The 20,241-nt window shown below is 45.8% G+C and overlaps 1 protein-coding gene across 1 annotated transcript in view; it reads right to left on the minus strand.

The window, feature by feature from the left end:
- The window catches only part of GAS6 (growth arrest-specific 6), an 86,078-nt gene extending 65,855 nt beyond the window's left edge, over positions 1-20,223 (minus strand). Inside the window, exons 1-2 of the mRNA XM_006851553.1 lie at positions 20,154-20,223; positions 19,575-19,741 (exon numbers count right to left, since the gene is read on the minus strand). The gene's annotated coding sequence lies outside the window, so the exon portion shown is untranslated. The remainder of the gene's footprint in view (positions 1-19,574; positions 19,742-20,153) is intronic.
- Between the last annotated feature and the right edge of the window lie 18 nt (positions 20,224-20,241).

The following is a 20,241-nucleotide window of genomic DNA, read 5'->3' on the forward strand; positions in this document are numbered from 1 at the left end:
TTGAAAAGTATGCCTCTGCATACAGCCCACCACCCCGTAAGTAATTCATCAGGGTTGGTGGCACCCAATGTGGAACTCAGGGTGTCACCTTCATGACGAAGGGGCAGAGGCACCTGTCCCTACCCCTGCACAGGGTTGACTGGTACACCTTGCCCTCCCAATGCCACCCTCCATGGTTCCCGGAAGCTCCTCCCCTCTTCCGTTGGCTGACACTCTCCTCTCCGCTCAGTGGCTGCAGGCACCATGGCCCTCCCATATGGGGCGGGGCCAAGTGACGCCACTGCCCTGGCAGCCCCTCCCCTACAGCACCGCTCTGCTGCTGCCATGACCTATGATCATTTTGGTGTTGCCCCTGCACTGCCTAGTCGCATTTATGATAAAATTGAGATAAAATACATTTATTTTGATGAATTTTCATTTCATTTCATTTCTAAAGCCTAATTTCCATGTTTATCACGTAATGGTGACCTCTGAGGAACAGGCCTTGTCAATGGCCTTTTTTCATATTGTGACAGCGTTTTCCCAGAGAGGTCCTTTAGGAGGGTGGCGTTTCTCACTTTTCACAGCACTTTGCTTATTTACTATGAACAGCAGAGCTCAGCAAACTCATTCTTGATGGCAGCATCAGGGATTAGCAATAGATACCACAGTTTCTAGATGGTGTGTTGCAGGTTTCTCCTATATATGCCCTTTTGACCTTAGCTGGACCACATTCTCACAAAGGCATCGTCAATTTCTATGCAAATATGGTGCATAGAACCACCCAATGGTTGGTTTAAGGGCAAAGTGAACTTGCGGCAGATTGGTAGGTTTGTTGATCAGTTGGAAGGGCTATGCCATGTAGTTGATAAGGAGCTTGCTGCTAAATCCAGTCTACTGGACAAAGGTTTGGGAGAGGCGCTGGGAGAAAGGGGGGGCCTCCTAAAAGAGCTGTACTACCAGAGACGGCAGAGTCCTGGTGTGATGCTGTGGGTTAACGCGTCAGACTGCAAAGTCTTTTGAGCTGCAAGGTCGGTGGTTCAAACTCACCAGCTGCTTCTTGGAAACCCTATACCAGAATCAACTCAATGGCACTTCACAACAACAACAACATTGGAGACTGTATGAGGCAGGAGCAAGCCCAGTAGAGAGCCAGCAGCAGAATGAGCAGTGGGAAGCACACATTAGACAGCTGCAGTGTCCTGGTTAGCCCAAGGAGCCATCAGAACGGAGTGAATTTGGGCAGGAGACTCGCTGCTGAGGGAGAAGAGTGCCTTCTGCCAGAGGCCCGGAGAAGCTCAGAGCTGCCCTGATTGATAAAGGCACAGCCTGTCACTTCTCCAGTAACCTCATTGTAATTGTAATCCTGGTGTGGCACTGTGGGTTAATGCGCCAGACTGCAAACCCATTTGAACTACAAGGTCAGTGGTTCAAGCTCATCAGCCGCTCCTCGGGAACCCTATACAGGGTCTCAATTGGTCGAAACCAATTCAACAGCACTTTATCACAACAACAACAATGAATTATTAAACCCAGCAGAGAAGAAGATGGAGTGTGGGGTGGGAGGGGAAGGTGTGTGAGAAGGGGAATGGTTAATGTCAGAAAGGGTGAGAAAGGTGGAGAGTGGAGGCATGTCTAACCTCTACCTTACAGGAACCAGCTCTGTGTTAATGGTGATTCTCATCCGTCCTTAGGAATCTACACAGGTTCCGATGTGAGATCGGACTAGTCAAATACTTATAGCAGAAAGGTGATTCATAGGCTGAATTCAACCGGCCTTCAGTGAACCTAGGGGAATACTACATGGTGGGCTTTTTAAGTGTCAGACTCAAAGACACAGTCTTTAACAGGTCTGCTGTGGTAGGTGGTCTAATGCCCCCTCCCCACCCTAATCCCCAGAACTGTTACATATTAGTTTACACACAAAAAGGAATTAAAGACCACAGATGCTATTGATGTTGCTGACCAGCTAAACTTGAGATGGAAGATCATCCTGGAGTTTCTGGATGGAGCCACCTTGAGCACAGGGTCATTATAAGTGGAAGAGAGTCAGAAAAGAGAGTCCAAGAGGGACAGTGCTGTGAGAAAGGTTCAGTCTGCTGTTGGGAGTTGCAGATGGAGGAATGGGGGCCACAAACCAGAAAAGACAGGAAACCTGGAGAAGCTGGAAAAGACAAGGGAATGTCCCCCCACCCCCTGCTGAGCATCAATAAAGGACTATAGCCCTGCTACCTTGATTTTAGCCTGGTGAGACCTGTTTTGGACTTCCAACCTCCAAATTGTACGTTTAAAGTGTGCTGCTGCTGCTTTGAGCCATTAAGTTTGTGGTTATGTTACACCAGCAATTAGGAAACAAATACATCTTCTTCTCGTAGAAATCATATAACATAGATGCTACTACCCCCAACTTACACTAGAGGTAACTGTGACTTTGAGCACTTAAATTAAACTTGCTTTTTCAGTTGCACAGTGGAAAAACTCAGATTCAAGCCCTTGTCTTTCATTATACTGTATTATTCAAAGTCTTCCCATGAGACTACACTGCCCTGAGCGTAGTGGTTACGAATCGGGCTGCGAACCACAAGGTCAGCAGTTCGAAACTACCAGCTGTTCTGTGGGAGAAAGATGAGGCTTTCTGCTCCCGTAGGATTTACAGCCTTGGAAACCCTGTACAGGGTCGCTATGGGTCGGAACCAACTCCACAGCACATAACAACAACAACAACAACACTGCCCTGAAAAACAAAAGTCACACTCCCAAAGCCCCCAACAGGGTACTCAGGATGTAGAACACATTCAAGCTCTGATGGAGCAAAGAACAATTCCAGTAGGGAAAATTCCAGTAGGTTCTGGGTAGAAAGTTGGCTGTCAATAAAGAAACCAGTTAGCTAGTTGGTCACCAGCTCCCACTCATGACCACCTCTCATGTGTCATAGCAGAACAGCTCTTTAGAGTTTTCAGTGGTTCTTTGTTGGGAATAGAGTGGCCGGCTTTTCTTCTGAAGTATCTCTAGGTGGACTCGAACCTTCAAACTTTTGTCAAGCAGCAGAACACACTAGCCAACTGTACCACTCAGGGACTCCTCAATGGAAAATGAGGCTAAAATCGAACAGCTAAATAATGTGGGCTGAAGCCAATCTTTCTGGCAAAGTGAGTTTCCCTGTGAATAATTGTCAACACTTGGTTGGATCCTAAGTTCAGTCACTCTGGAAGGTGTCAGTCACTTCAATGTTAACATGCTCAGCTTGGAATCTGGAGACTTGCATTTTCAACTGAATACTCCCACTAACTAGCTAACTTGGACAAGTCCCTAAATAAATTCCTGCACCTCAATTACATGGGTGCGTAGGATTAAATGATGCCTGACTTACCAGCAATAAGATTATATGATTCTGTGACAAACACAATTGCAAAATTCTTGATTGTTTTCCTGGCTTATAAAAGTGAAGTCTAAGCGGATCTTAGTGCATCTCTGAATCCAAAGAAAGTTTTCTGGACATGTGACCATGACAAGGACTTTCTGCACGATTTGAAATGTGTTTCAATTTCTTTGGAAGTGTTGGTTTCTTCAGCAAGTGTCAACCTGAAGACCCGACCTTCATGGGTTCTATCCCAGGATCATGCTCTCGGTCTCTTGGTTTGCTGCTGCCTCATAACGGGTCATGTACACACATTCTGGGATCGGACTGTACTGGGCTCTCTCCAGCTATTTTAATTAAAACAAATCAAGGGCACAGGAGACACACAACTACCGGGATGTGACGCAAAAAACAAATTGCTAATACCATTCAACTGGGAAGCCTCTTGAGTAGAGAGCTATTGAGTTTGGGTCCATTTTTGCTTGTTTTATCCAAACTTCTAAGCATGTCTACCACCAACAGACGGATAGCATGGCATTCAGAGATTCGTATCTCACTGACATGGTAACAGCTCGAGTCTTGCTGTTGTTGTTGTTAAGTGCCATTGCGTCAATTCCTACCCATAGCGGCCCTGTATACGATTTCCAGGGAGCAGCTGGTGAACTTGAACTGCCAACCTTGCAGTTCAAACAGCTTCGCAGTCTGGTGCATTAACCCACAGCACCACACCAGGACTCCCCAGTCTTAGGTAACTTAAAATATGCTCAGACTATTCTGCTTTGGACAGATGTTCAATGAAGTGCTTCAGACTGAAAGAGCAGAGCGTTAGGAGGGTGCTGTTGGTCGCTGTCCAGAGGCTGGAGGAGAGGATACAGGTTTGCTCTTTCCTCTTACTCCAGGCAGGAAAACCCACCAGGCAGGAAACTCAAGTACAAAAGCAAACCTCGCCATTTGTGACATAGGTGATGTCTGCTTCTGTAGACCCAGGACAAAAGTACTCACGTTGAACTTACATTCCTTCTTGAGTTAATAGTCTGTATTGTTGTTAAGTGCCATAGAGTTGGTTCCAAACCATAGCGACCCTGTACCGAAGCAGCTGGTGGGTTTGAACCGCCAACCTTGTGGTGTGCAGTCCAGTGCTGATCCTACAGTGCCACATCAGGAGTCCTACACCATGCTTATCCTGGATTTGTCCTATATCTGGATGCATCCACACGGATGCTATTATTAGTAAAACTTTATACATATACCATGACGTATCATGTGTTTAGGCATATACTACGTCATTGGCTACTCATCACTCATAAGAGCAGGATTCTTTTTGTGCAGATGAACTAACTAAGGCTTGGTGGTGTCTGGTGTATTACCTGGCTCCACCACTCTCCCCACTAACCCTGTGCTAGCAATCGAGTTAGTAAGAAGAGTTCAGGCTCTAGCTAAAATGTCTGCACTTGAAATCTCTCTCAGCCCTGCCACTTCTGGTATAGCCTCCGTTTCTCAACAGTAGTTTCCCCATCTGAAAAATGGGAATAGAAGGGATAGGAAAGTGGTTGGCACGGAAAAACCACTGGGAGGCAGCGGGGGGTAAATGCTGTGACATGGGGAGACTGCAATCCTGAAAATGAAACAATATGTGTGGTGTGCTGAATGTCAAACTGATGATCATCTCTGTAAACCTTCACTCAACTCCCAATGCAAAGTTAGAAGTAAATAAAAACGAAGTCTGAGGGGACAAGATAAGGCTGTAGGGTGGACGAGGGAGGTTTTCCCATAAAAATTCTCAGAGGACAGTCCTTGCTGTCCTCAAAGATAAGATCCTCAGCATAACTGCCCTGTCTTTTTTTTCACCACTGTCGTTTTTAATTTTTTGGAAACTTCTTCCTAGTAAGTCCACTTGATCATCAAATGTTCTTTTTGAGAAAATCTATGAAGACGACCCTTTGGAGTCCCCTAAAAATACTTGCTATAAGCTTCTGAGCTGACTTCTCTGCCTTGAATTTAACTGGTCTCAGCAGCTCCCAGCTGTTCTGCAGGAGAAAGATGAGACTTTCTGCTCCTAAAGATTTACAGACTCGGAAACCCAATACAGGGTCACTATGACTCGGAACTGACTCCACCACACACAACTACCTCCAGCAGCAGCAGATCCTGGTGTAGCACTGAGGGTTAATACGCTACACTGCAAGGTCAATTTGAATCCCAACCTTGGCAGTTCAAGCTCACCAGCCACTCCTTAGAACCCCTCAACAGGGTGGCTCTGAGTTGGAATTGGAACTTAATAACAACAAGTCGATCCCGTGGAAGCCGTTGTTTTCATTGGACCTTTGTATTGAAGACACTCTAATGTGACTGCGATGGGCAGCTAAGCTCCAGGACCCTGAGACAGAAAACCGTGATGCTGCCCGGCTGCCCCACCAACTGTTCTGAAAGGAATCCCATTAGAAGGTCCTGGATAGAAAAGATAAAATATAGAACAAAACTCAAAATCATAACAAAAGACCAGGCTTAGTGGTCAGAAAGAAGCTGGAGGAAACCAGGCCTATAGCTCTGGTCAGGAACTGAATTCAAACTCTGGGTTCAATTTTGAACCAAACAATGAGTAGGTAGATATATGGTGGTGGTTATGTGCCGTGGAGTTGGTTCCAACTCATAGCGATCCTGTACAGGGTTTCTGAGGCTATAAATCTTTACAGGAGCAGAAAGCCTCATCTTTTTCTCCTGTGGAACCGCTGGTAGTTTTGAACTGGTGACCTTGTGGTTCGCAGCCTGATTCGTAACCACTATGCTCCCAGAGCTCCTTTAGGTAGGTATATAGTGGACCATAACACTAGTGAGGTTCATGATAGTCAACCATTCAATATCAAAAGGGCAACCATTCGACATCAAAAGGGCAGCGTTTACCTAAGGACAAAATTCAGAATTCAGAAGGGTTAGGAAAGGAGAAAAGGGAGAACAAATCACAGGAAGGAAATGGTAATTCACTGAGGAGATGATCCCTGTCACCAAGGGTACCATTTCCTGACTATGAAACAGGATTTGCTCATTGGCTCTGTAAACCTTCACTCAATGCGTAATACAATGTTAACAAGTAAAAATTTAAAAAGACAAGTGACTAATACTGACAGAACTTGTCTGTAGCCCTCCACTGATTGGACCGACATGTGTGAACATGCTTTCTTGGAATAAATGAACCCATACATGTGCTGCTGTACGGTAGGCACTGGACTGCAAGGTTGGTTTGAAACACAAGGAAACCAGTCGTTCCTTGGAAACTATACACTGTACGGTATGTGTCAGAACCAACTCGATGGCATTCAACAACAACAATATGTATTAAAATGTCATATGTTCAATTTCATGCTGGTCAAAACACTCATGTATTGGCTTAACTTTCTAAACTACATCAGATGCTTCAGTTGCTTGAAAACATGGACCCAAACACAGATTGTTTTTGCTAACAGCAGATTCGGGAAGCAGTGAGACATTACAGCAAAATAGAGGAAGCAAAAGAGAAAGAGTGCATAGATGATTCTCACTAATTTTCATCCTATAAACACCATCCCCATTTCCAGATGACCCAAAACCAACAAAATGCCAACATGGCTCAACTCTTCTTAGGCACTGAAGTACACTGTTATAATTCATTTATTTTTATGTATGTTATAAAATACATCTGTAAGTTTGTATGTAATGTTTCCAATCCCCAAAGACAAAGATTGGATTTATTATTTTAAAAACGGGAATGACAGTAGATATTACATAAAGTTTTCATGAGGATAAAACAACTCCATATATGTAAACATTTAGAACACTATCTGAACATAATGTGCTAGTATGATTACTAGACAGGAGTATTCCCAATCACCATTCTCTGTCCGTACTACTAGACACACTTAACAGGACAGTTCTAGAAATCATGGGTAAACCATTTTTCATAGTACAAATTTTATCAATTCATCTGTCTATAAACATAAGGAGCCCTGGTGGTTCAATGGGTTAAAAGGTCGGTGGTTCGAATCCAACAGCCACTCCTCGGAAGAAAGCTGAGGCTATTCTTACTATTTCTATAAAGATTTACAGTCTCGGAAACCCTAGGGAACAGTTCTACTGTACCCTGTGTTGTTAAGTGCAGTCGAGTTGTTCTGACTCATAGCCACACTGTCTAGGGTTTCCAAGGAACAGCTGGTGGGTTTGAACTGCCGACCTTGTGGTTTGCAGTCCAGCCCTGACCCCACAGCACCACACCAGAAGTCTGAATCAATCTGGTAATGGGTAGATATAAACAATGTTATATTAGTTCTCTGTCTTTCCCACAAATATAAAAAGGTAGTTAGATGGTATCTTTCAGCCTAGAAGTTGAACTATTCCACAAAATGCAAAGACAGGACCATCTCCTCACAGTGACAAACGGCAGCTCGTCTGCTGTTGGCTGCCGTCCACTGTAAAGTGGTGGTGGTTGGGGGGTGGGAGCCGGGAAGAAAGGTCTAATTATAAATTAGCAGCATTGATAAGGATGGTCAACTTAGCAATTCTAAAAAGAAATAATGTTGAGTAAGCAGGCAGTATAATCAAAGTGCTGACAATCAGGTCCTCTGAGACTAGAAGACAACCGTGTCAGGTTAGAGGGGACGCCTCTAGTGTGGCTGTCAGCAGAGCTTACACCCGCATCTCTGGCAGGAGACAGAGACCCAGCCGAAGCCCCACCCCTGGGGCTGGCTGAGTTAAACTCAATGTTTTCCATGGAGCACCCAGTTCTTAGGGGAGGTCCTCCTCCCAAAACTGGGGTTTGTAGAGTCAGTTTCAACTCATAGAAACTTTGTATAGGGTTTCCAAAGAGCAGCTGATGAGTTTCAACCATCGACCTTGTGGTTCAAACTGACTTTGTGGCCCAGCGTCTTAACCCACAGCACTACACCAGGGCTCCAGGACTAGATGACAGATATTTTAAAAGTGTATTTTATTATCACGAGCACTAAAAACTGGGAGGAGCTCCTGGGTGGTACAAACATCTAACATGCTTGGCTGCTAGCCAAAATGTTGGAGGTTTGAGTCTACCCAGAGGTCCCTCAGAAGAAAAGTCTGGCAAGCTACTTGGTAAAAGTCAGCCATTTGAAACACTGATATACAAGAAGTTGCCAAAAGCAACCAGAAAAACTAGAAGGAAAAAAAAAATTACCTACAATTTGAAAGAAAGCCAAGAAAATGAGTAAGACATTATAAAGTCCTACAACACATTACAATTTCTTCTTCATATTCCATTATTAAGAGTGCCAATCACTGAAAACAACTCCATACCTTTGCCAAGAGGGAAATTAAAATATGGGTTCTTTCCCAATATGTTCTGCATCCATCTTCCACTTACAACCCCACTTTAAAAAATAGTTTAAAAAAAAAAATTAATGAACTCTTACACCTATCAAAGGTCAAAATTTATAAAGCATCTTCATCAGGCACACTGGAGGATAATAACTTTAAAACCCGAATAGAACATTTCCAACATCAAGTACTCAATCTTCAAGCAACAACAAATTCTGTGCCTTACAGAAAGAGAGGGAACAGAACTCCAGAAGAAAATCAGACAGATGTCCTCGGTTCTAGGGTAAAATAATGACCTGGGAAGTGTTTGGAATATCCCGGGTCCCCAGCTGACTTAAAGTGCCCTAATTTTAGAATCTCAAGAAACACACAATCAGCATTAACTTCTTAAGAGGGTGTTTTGTTCCTAAATGACAAAGGGAGATGTTTAGTGTTTTTCAGACTGTCTTTAATTAGTTTTCCACAGAAGTCCAGCCCTCTGGCTAGGGAATGGGTTTGGTTCACAGTACCTGGCTGTTATACTGACCAACTGCAAGAAGGCTAATTTTAAATCCTGTGTACGCCTAGGATTAAAGACAACGAAGAAGTATATATATCTCCAAATCAAAGGGGTCCTGATGTGGCACTGTAGGATTAGCACCGGACAACTAAACACAAGGTCGGCAGTTCAAACCCACCAGCGGCTCCTCATAAATCCTAGGTAGGGCTGCTATGAATGGAAAGCGACTCAATGGCACTTAACACAAACAATATCCATATAAATCCATGACCACAGAGTCGATTCAGACATAGTGACTCTATACAGGGCTTCTGAGGTTGTAAAAGCTTTACCAGAGAACAACCTCATCTTTCTCCTCTAGAGGCGCTAACCCACAGCGCAACCAACTTGTTTATATATAATATATGGTGGCTGTGTGCTGTGGAGTTGGTTCCAACTCATAGCAACCCTGTACAGGAGCAGAAAGCCTCACCTGTCTCCTTCTGAACAGCTGGGAGTTTCGAACTGCTGACCTTGCGGTTCGCAGCCCTATTCATAACCACTATGCTACCAGAGCTCCTTCTATAATATATAACACACATAGAGAGTTATACATATATATATATTGTTGTTACGTGCCATTGAGTTAGTTCTGACCCATAGCAACCCTGCATAGGGTTTCTGAGGAGAGGCTTGAGCAACCCACCCTGAGGTCCAGTACATTAACCCACAGCACCACATCCTAGGCATAGACAAAGGGTAGAATGTGGCATAACAAAATGCAGATGGGAGGCTCTGGGGACTAAAAGGAGGTGAAAGGACAGAAGTTTCTCTCTCCAGACTCTACTCCCACCTGCCCCAAACAACAGCCTCATCTGGACTCTGAGGACCCACAAGATGACCTTCATTGAGGTGCAGATCTCAAGACACTCCCTGACACATGCATATTGTCCCTGTCACTTAAATGCGTGTGTGACGGGTGGAGACATGCCACTGTGATGTGAGAGCCCTGATGGGGCAGAGTGGCAGAACTCTGTCTGGGGACCGGTCTAATCAACAAGCCCCATCTGTAAACTTCTCAGTTCACGCAGGTGACAAACTGGAGACATGGGAGGGTGTATCTAATGACTGAGTGAACACCCAGTAGTCATGTGACCAGTCGCCTCAAATCCTTAAGTGGCCAATGCCCTGGAAGAGAGGGTCCCAGGGCAAGGTGGGAGCTCCCATCTTAAGCCTAGTCCACGGAGGCAGAAACAGCACCAGGCGAGGACAGGGACGGGATGTTTGGGAGTAGAAGGAACTAGAAGACCCAGTTGTCCGCAGGGGAGGATAAGATCTTGTTTTTACTTTTTAATGATACTGATTTTTATTGTTGTTATGTCAGCTCCAAGCCCTAAAGCCAAAGACCATGTGTTTGCTAGGCCCTCAGAAAGGCCACTCACCTCCAGCTGGACAATCTTCGCGGCAGAAGGCTAGTCATTCAGGCTGAGATACCATCTCTTTTCTCCCGTTTCCTCCTTTCCCCCACCCTCCTGCTGAAACTCAGGACTTCCCAGGTCTCCTCTAAACAAAGGGGCCACCCCCCTTCTGATATATTTTGGGACACCTCCAGTCCTTAGAGGAGCCCTGATAGCATAGTGGATTAGGAACTGGGCTAGTAACCATTGCAAGGTCAGTAGTTCAAATCTACCAGTTGCTCCCTGGAGAAAGATGAGGCTTTCTGTTCCTGTAAAGATTTACAGCCTCAAAACCCTGATACAGGGTTGCTATGAGTTGGAATCGATTCTACAGCACACCGCCACCAACCACCACATGTCCCTGGAGGGGTTGTGTCAAGGTGAGTTCAGGGGAATGCGCTCATCTCTAATAGGGGTATACTTCCCCCAGCTATGTGAAAAGTGCCTCTAGTTTGAGTAAAATGGATTTCTCGAGAGCAAAAGTTCAAGACAAGATGAGCCTTTTGAAACTGTACCCCTAAAACCCTAAACTCATCACTCTCGCTGCTACGTCTGTAGGAGCTGGGGTGGAGAGGTGGGTTCTAAAGTGATGAGATAGAGAGAGAGAGAATGGTATTAACTGTGTCGTTTGAATCCTGGGAAGGAGCTCTGGTAGCGTAGTGGTTACAAATCGGGCTGCTAACCTCAAGGTCAGCAGCTCGAAACTACCAGCTGTTCCGTGGGAGAAAGATGAGGCTTTCTGCTCCTATAAAGATTTACAGCCTTGGAAACCTTGTATAGGGTCGCTATGAGTCAGAACCAACTCCAAGGCACATCACAACAACAACAACAAGGCCTGGGATGGCGCTGTGGCTTAATGCGCTGGACTGCAAGATCAGATTGAATCACAAGGTCAGCAGTTCAAACTCACCAGCCATTCCTCAGAAACCCTATATAGGGTCTTTATGAGTCAGAACTGATATATCATTTAACAACAAGAAGGAGTATTAAACTTTGTATTCCAATAAACATAAGGTGCTGGGATCAAGAACTGTAGTCTTGAGTATTTCTCACACCAATAGGTACGTCATGGATCAAAATGTTGACGCGTCCTGGACAAACTCACTAAATGGTAGTAAGATGAGAAGAACGTATAAATAGATAGATGGGGATCTGGGCAGCAGACTGGGGACTGCTCTTCTATGCAGACTCTTTTCTGGAAGCAAACACTGATTTTGGGGAAGCCAACTGCTCACCATAAATCTTTGAGAAGCATTTAAGAAGCAAGGCAACTCAGGGCTGGGACAGAAGAGTTGGAGCATTTTAAAAAAGAACTCAGAAAAACCCCAAGCAATGACTTTGGGCAAGGATTCTCTCTAAGCATTAACTTACAACTAGGGAGAACATACAAAGGAAGATAAAGAGAGGCTGGCAGAAGAAGTGGGGACACAAGAGATGTACATAAATAACAGCACTGTTATCCAGAACACAAGGCAGTTCCCGGGCTCTGCCCCTAGGGAACGCAAAGGAGGAAGGGAGAGGAGGGATTTGAGCCCAGGTGTGGCTAAGTAGGATAAGCACTGGATCACAAGGTCCATTGAACAGCAAGGTGGGTGGTTCCAACAGTGGTTACTGTTGCTAACCTCAAGGTCAGCAGTGCAGAACTACCAGCTGTTCCAAGGGAGAAAGATGAGGCTTTCTACTCCTGTAAAGATTTACACCCTCAGAAACACTGTGCAGGGTCACTATGAGTCGGAACCGACTCCTCAGTACTTAACAACAACAAAGAACCAACTCTAGACTCTACCACACTTAACAACAACAGGGGGTCTGGAGTTAGAAAAACAGAATATTCCCTTTATTTTTCTCATAGAAACAAAGTTGTGGATTCAGACATTTAAGCCTCAAGCGGTGTGTTAAATAATGATCTTTCCTGACAGTAGAATTGCCCCCACAGGGTTGTCTAGGCTGTAAACATTACAGGGAGCAGATTGTTAGGTTGTCAGCTCCTGGCAGTGGCTGGGTGGGTTTGAACTAGCAGCCTTTCAGTTAGCAGCTGAGCGCTTAACTGTTGCGCCACCAGGCCTCCTGCTTAATTCTCTACCTGCTGCAGAAGATAATTCTGAGAGCTGACATCAACCCTCACAGAAAAACTTAAAACACTCCCTCCCTTCCACAAATGGAATGATAAATCAAGCACAATGCTTAGCACCTCACAAGTACTCAAGAAATGTCTGTTCAATGACAATCTCCTCATTCCTCAGATGAAGAAAATCCCTAACTTCTCTCTGAAGCCCAAAGAGGTGGAGCTGCTTAAATCCAGCAGCTAGGAAGTGGCAGTGCAGGTAGGACCCCAAAATCTTTGAAAGTGATTTTCCTAAATTCCTGTTTCCTAGAGACAGCCCCAAATGTTTTGGAGGACAGAAACATTCACATTGGCCTCTGCATTACACAAGACTATATATATAGGTGGAATCCTGAACCACATGCAGAGCTTCAGAGATGGGAAATTTCCACTTGAAAGGACAAGTAGACCAGCCTGGAGCAGCTAGAAGAACAGAGGATACTTCTTGAAAGAATGACCTACAGGAAAAATACAAAACAATAGAGGCAGACCGACTGTTACTATAAGAACAAGCAAGTTGCTTGCCCAGGAGACATTAAGGCAAGTGGTTGAGTTCCCTCAGTGCAAACCCCTTTCCAAGACTAAGACTTAATGGGAATACATGCTCTGATTGGTGACCACGTTCATCACCGATAAGAGGAAGTGAGAGAAAAACAGCAATGAAGTGGCGAGCTAAGCCCTACAACGTTCAATAGACTCCTGTGAACCCGGGTGGAGAGCTGGTTGGTCAGCAGTGTGGCAAGTCCAGGGGACTCTTGGGCCCAGAGACAGTGCCATAGCCACAGAGGACTAGAGTGGAGAATGAAGCGTCCAGCTGTTGAGAAGAGAGGGCATATGCACAAGAACACCCACACTTGCAGATAATACCTACTTGACCTGGCTTCAATGACTGGATGATCAGAGCTCAACTAGAAGAAGAGGGGAAAAAAAAGAGTAATCTGATACAATATGATGAACTTGACCTATACCTATGGATGTAGTAGCTAAAAAGAGGGAACAAATCTTTACAGCAAGGATCATTCCCACCCCCACTCCATACACAGAGTATACAGGGATGGGCAACTTGGACACTGGTTACCCAAAGGGGGGGGGGAGGGCTACAAAGGCAAGAAGTGACTGGCTTACAAGCTTTCAAGAGGGGACCTAGATCCAGATGAGGAAGATAGAATCTCCAGTGAGTAGTATCCAATCTGTCTAGGTGGGACTGGTGAAAGGAGATGCGGATAGGTCTCTGGTGATACAATAGTGAATAACTGTTATCAGGACTGATTGTGAGGGTTGGAAATGTTAAGGTAGACATTTTGTAGCAAGGAGTGGAGGTCCTTGGGACCATCAAGGGAGAAGAGAGGAAAGCAAGACCCTACCCAGAGAAGCAGTGACACCAGAGATAGAGGCAGAGACGATGACGTGGAGAGATGGAGCAGCTGGGGACTTTAGATGCAGAGAGGGAGAGGGATTGTGTGCTGACCACCGGTGGGGGTGCTGGTAGCAAGCTTGTAGGGTATACCCTTTGGTTGGCTGATGATGCATGGAGGGGATTATAACCATGGCAATGAAACCATATATGATAGGATGAATGTAAAACTAATGTTCTCCCATGTAAACTACCACATAATTCACAATAAAACATTAAAAAAGAAACCAAACATCCACATTGGTCATTTCATAGCACTGCCCCTTTCAAAGAATACCTTGTCATTTTTTTAAAACAAAATACACTTAAAAAAACAAACACAACTAAGTAACATCTAGAGTCCTGGTGTGGCACTGTAGGATAAACACTAGACTGCTAATTGCAAGGATGAAGGTTCAAACCCACCAGGTGCTCCTTGGATCTCTGAGTCAGAAGTGACTCGAAGGCACTGACACGTAACAATACAGCAACGAGGTACCGTAACAGGGGATGTGTTTTGAGGATTTCCCAATGGTGCTGGAAAGACTAACTGGAAGCCAAGGACCTCAGACTTCAGGTGAACATCCATCCTAAATACCAATTGTTTACCAGAGAAGATCAGAGAGGACAACCATAGAGCCTAACTCTTAATGTGGATCTCTTTCTAGCACAGCACACAGCCTCTCAAATTATGCTCACAGCACAGAAAAATAAAAGCCAACTCCAGAAAACAGAGTGAAGAACATACATGAAGACACAAGATGGCAGGTTAAATGAAGGACACACAACTGGACTGCCTACATGGGAAGAAACGAGTTCAACTTGGAAAACTGATCAAGAAAAAAACTGAATTTGTGGTATTTTAGGATGGGAGTTAAAAACAAGGAGTTCAGCATTCTGGAAAAGCTCAGATGCTTTTAATATGAAAAGTTTATATAGTGTTAGTTGTGGAAAGACTGAAAGACAGCTTGTTGAAGCAGAGCTAGCAGAGTACACAGGAAGAGAAGAGGCACTGCCTAATATCAAAACAATTCAACCGACAAGAAAAAGTCTGAAGTCATCTCAAATATTCAATTACAAGTTAGTATAAAATCCTTGTACAGAAAGGCCCCCAAATAACAGTGATTTTATTGAAGTGATGGGAATGGGAATTGTACTTTGATTTCTTTTTCTAATCTTCATTACACACATTTTTGTAAGATGATTATATTACATTTATAACTAAAGTTATCATTGTTGTTGTTAACTTTTAAGTTATCATTAAATAAAGCATAAAAGCAATGAAAATCAGCGAGGGGATAAACACTCGGGAAAAAAACCCAGCAATAGCACACCACTTTGGTTGATATTACTGTTAAGTGCCTGTAAGTCAGTACTGACTCATAGGGTCTCCAAGGAACAGCTGGTGAGTATGAACCGAAGACCTTGTGGTTCAAACCGACCAGTGTTTACCCACAGCATCACACCGGGACTCCCAGTGGTGATTGGCAAATAGTGTATCCTACACAAAACAGCATTTTTCTAACTAACACAAATTGTGGTCTAGAAGTAAGCAAGGAAAAGCTAGGTTAGGTGTCAACGATTGACTTCTGTCCCCTCCAAAAGTGTGCCAGTTTGTCTAGGCCACGATTCTGAGAGGTTTGGCAGTTATGTAATGATGTCATGTGGTCATTATGTAACAATGCAATCACCCCATGACATGTTCTGATGTGGTCAGCTCTGATCTGATGTAACTATCTTCTGCATTGTAAATCTTCCCTTCTATAATGAAGACGGATGAAACCAACAGGATTAGGTTGTATCTTGAATCCATTTCTTTTGAGAAATAAAAGAAATTAAAGAAGTAAGCAGAGCTCAGAGGGATCTAGCACTGCCAAGTAAGAGACAGGAATGGAGTATATCGTCTTTGGCCCTGGGTACCTGCTACCAGGTGAAGTTACCAGGTTGAGGGGAAGTTGATGCCAAGACCCATGAAGAAAGATCACTAATGAATGTTGGGCTCACAGATGTTGAAAAGACAAATGAGAAAACAAGGAGCTCTGGTATCGTAGTGCTTACGAGTCAGAGACTGCTAACCTCAAGGTCAGCAGTTCAAAACGACCAGCTGTTCCATGGGAGAAAGATGAGGTTTTCTGCTCCTGTAAAGATTTACAGCCTTGGAAACCCTATACAGGGTCACGATGAGTCGAATCGACTCCACGGCACATAACCACCACCTCCGACCAAACTGTGAAGAATAACTTGCTGTTTGCTGAAGTCCACCACTTGTGAATTTCTGTTATAGCACCCCTAGATCATTAAGATAGAGTATTTCAGCCCCATCCCAGCTGGGCCTGCAGAAGAGCAGGGACTAGTTAACAACAACAATGATAACTTTAGCTCTCAATTCTTGAAACCACCAGAGAACCCCATCCAGCAAGTCTAGGTTAGGCCTGGGGATTGGAGGGCGTTGCACCTGCCACATAATCCCAGAACTGCAGTGACCCCGCATGGCCTGGAGCACACAAGCCCGGCCAGCAGCACATTTCGACATCTTCTGCCAGGTGCATGAGTCATTCAGCCACCAGGATTCATTAAAGGAACTGGGGCAGGAGGGAGGGTGGGTGAGACTGGGAAATAAAACAAAAACCAGACTTTAGGTTGTTGTTATTGTTATGTGTCGTGGAGTTGGTTTCCGAGGCTATAAATCTTTATGGGAGCAGAAAGCCTCATCTTTCTCCTATGGAACAGCTGGTAATTTTGAACTGCTGACCCTGAGGTTAGCTGCCCGATTCATAACCACTATGCTACCAGAGCTCCTTAAACTTTAGGTGGTCTGTAGTATAATGCTTGTAGAGACAGACAGGACTAGACCCATGTTGGTACTGATGCTAAGGACAGGTAAAATAATCTATCCTATTTCAATGACAGTAATGATTAGGTGTGACAAGAACAGTTAAAAAAAAAAATAAAGAAACTAAAGCATTGCACCAGGCTCACCAGTACCTGCAGTGCTGTGGGTTAATACACTGGACCTCAAGGTAGGTTTGAACCTCAAGGATGGCGGTTCAAGCTCACCAGCCCCTCCTCAGAAACCCTATACAGAGTCCCTATGGGTTGGAACTGACTCAACAGCACTTAACAACAACATGATAGTTAAGGAGTCTTGGTGTGGCGCTGTAGGATCAGCACTGCACTGCTAACCTCAAGGTTGGGGGTTCAAATCCACCAGGCGCTCCTGAGAAACCCTATAGAGGGTCGCTGTATGTCAGAACCAACTCGGTGGAATGGCACTTAACATGATGGCTGGGTTGGGGAGGACATATTCACAGACTAGAGAGTAGACATGTTAACATGGATGACAGGGCAGGCAATATACAAGAGGGAGATTTGGCAAAGGAAAGATGAAAGTATTAGGAGACACAGAGGAATGCAAGTGTTAAAGTAAGCAGAGATCAATAAATACTGTTAACTGAGGGAGTCCTGGTGTGGCGCTGAGGGTTAGTGCACTGGACTGCAAAGATGATCTGAAACACAAGGTCAGCGGTTCAAGCTCAGCAGTTGCTCCTCGGAAACCCTTTACAGAGTCGCTATGGGTCGGAATCGACTGGATGGTACATTACAACAATAACTATTAATTGATGGTACATGGAGGAGATTGCAATCATTGTAATGAAGCAAAGTATATGACTTGCTGAATGTAAAATTGACGATCTGTTCTGAAACCTTTACTCCATTCACTATAGAAAGATTTTTTAAATAGCTTGTTTTCAACAGATCAAGAAACATAAATCAAAATAAAAGGTTACATTGGTCACAGTCATACAAGACCATTTTCTCACTTCATGTGCTTTCTGTTTTATCCCAGAATTCTTAAAACACACACACACACACACAACCCCCCGCCCCAGGAATACCAAAAAAATAGCTGCGAAGTTCCTCTGGCCTCACTGTATAAAGTGATCTCATGTAAATCTAAGCCTGTTTCTATCATCCGTATTTCCCAGAGTTTCCAATGGGTCCTTGTGGGCTCTACCTGCAATCAAAGTTCTTAAGAAAGAGACTCCTGATTTTATCCCTTCCTTCACAATCCCCCAGCTCCTCAGGAGAGCAATCTCTTCCACACTTGGGCAGCCTCTCACAGTTGGCTGACCTTCCCACCCCACACATTCTCCAAGGGTATTATTAATAGAAATGTGTACGGGACTAGCACCTGTCCGCTGTGATACTGAAATCTCCAGCTGCTTCTAAAAGAGCACCTTACTAAAAGCACACCACCCAGTCGTTCCCCCCCCCCCCAAACACACACTTCCCTCCTCTCTACCCTGACAGTCCCTCCCTTCCCTAGCACTAAGAATATTTTTGGACCTGCTGTTCAAGCACTTCCACCCCTCAAATCTTTGCAGTTCCTCTTTTAGGAGAACTCCCATCTCCTCTAAGGGGCTATCAAGGAGCTGCGGGCAGCTCCTCCCCTCACTGTCTAATCTAGCCAGAGGGGATGGGAGGGGAGGTAGGAAAGGAAGCGGTTTGGATTTGTTCGGTTTGATTTTTAACCATTGTATTTCTTTCACACTTTAAAAATGGAGTCCCTACTGTTTTCTGGAGAAGTCTTACGTTCTGTTCTGCATATTTCCTTTAAAGTGCTCCACTCGGGAGTCTGATGGCCAAAGATAATTGTTGTTAAAAGGGAGCGGAGTCCGTTGCTGGTGGGTTTGAACCGGCGATCTTTTGGTTAGCAATCCAGTGTTTATTCTACAGCGCCACACCAGTGTCTTAAGCCGAACACCGCTCAACGCCCTGCTTCCTCTCAGGGGACGTAAGGTCACCAAACTGAGGTTCAGATGTGGAGGGAGACCTAAGGGTGACCCTTTTCACCTCTGCCAACTGACATTTTCCTCTCATCATTTTGGATAGTGACGGTTTCTGTGTACATCAGAGCTCTAGGATACAGGGTCGCTATGCGTGGGAACCGATTCCACAGCACTGACAAAGATGCAGAGGCAGAGAAGGCTAAAGGGGGGCCAGGAGCAATTTCTAAATTTACGCCCCACCCATCATCCAGGGAGAGGGGGTGATTCGCAGGCCAACTACTCTTGGCGCCCCCTTGAGCTTGCTCCCGGGGGCAAGTGTCTCTTCTGCCCCCATCAGCCTCAGCTGAGTTGTGCGTCCCTCCTCACGTTAGATACTCACTCACTGACCCTAGGGCTCTGGGAAGGTTAAAGTGAGTTGCTGGAGGAATCCCGGCGGTTCCCAACCGTGCATGCTGGGATACCACCAAAAAGGAACTGCAGGGACAGCGCTCTAGATGACTGAGTTCCCCCACATTCTCCTTAATAACCCCGCACCCGTCCCGACAAGACTCTGCCCAGTGGCGGATTACAAACTAAAGTAGACTCTTCAGACCACCTTCCCTCGCTGCGCAGGCCGCTGACAGCTTGTTTTACCCGCGGCCCGCGGAGCGCGAAACCTGCGCACCCTCTCATTCCGTCCCCAGCCAGGGCAGCACTCACCGTCTCCGGGTCGTTCTCGAACACCTCTCGGGCCTCCTCTTTGTTGCACAGTTCTTCTATGCACTCCCTCTCCAGGTGACCCTGCTTGGCTTCCTCGAAGACCTGGTAGGCTCGGCGCTGCCTCGGCCGCAGGAACTGCGCCGCCTCGCGCGCTCTCAGCAGCACCGCTGCCCCGCGACCCGCGCGAGCGAGGAGGGGATGCGAGAGCAGGCAAGGAAGGAGCGGGGCAGGAGGCCAGGGGGCGAGCGGGGAAAACAACAGGAAACAAGGCCATTAAGCCGAGCTCCACGCTCCTCGGGCCCCCGCACGCCCCACTGCGGACACCGACTCGGTGCCCTTGAGCCCGGGATGATGCGGCGGGGCGGGTGCTCGGGGCGCGCCGCAGCCTTCCGCGGCTCCTTCGGCTGCCGCAGGACCAGCTCGAGAGCGCGGCGGCGGCGGGCACTGCAGACAGAGCGCCCAGCTTCCCGCTCCATATGGTGGGGTGGGTTTTTTTAGGGGGGGTGGGGAAGGCACGGGGTCTTCTCCGATCCAGCCCAGACCGGGAATGGAGCCGGGGTCGCGCCAGGTTGTACTCACTGTGCGAAGACTCGGTGACCAGCAGGAGCAGCAGCAGCGCGGTGCCCAGGGCGGCGGCGGGGCCGGGCTGCGGAGGCTGCATGGCGAG

Source organism: Chrysochloris asiatica, unplaced genomic scaffold (assembly GCF_000296735.1).
Source record: "Chrysochloris asiatica unplaced genomic scaffold, ChrAsi1.0 scaffold00029, whole genome shotgun sequence".
NCBI lineage: Eukaryota > Metazoa > Chordata > Mammalia > Afrosoricida > Chrysochloridae > Chrysochloris > Chrysochloris asiatica.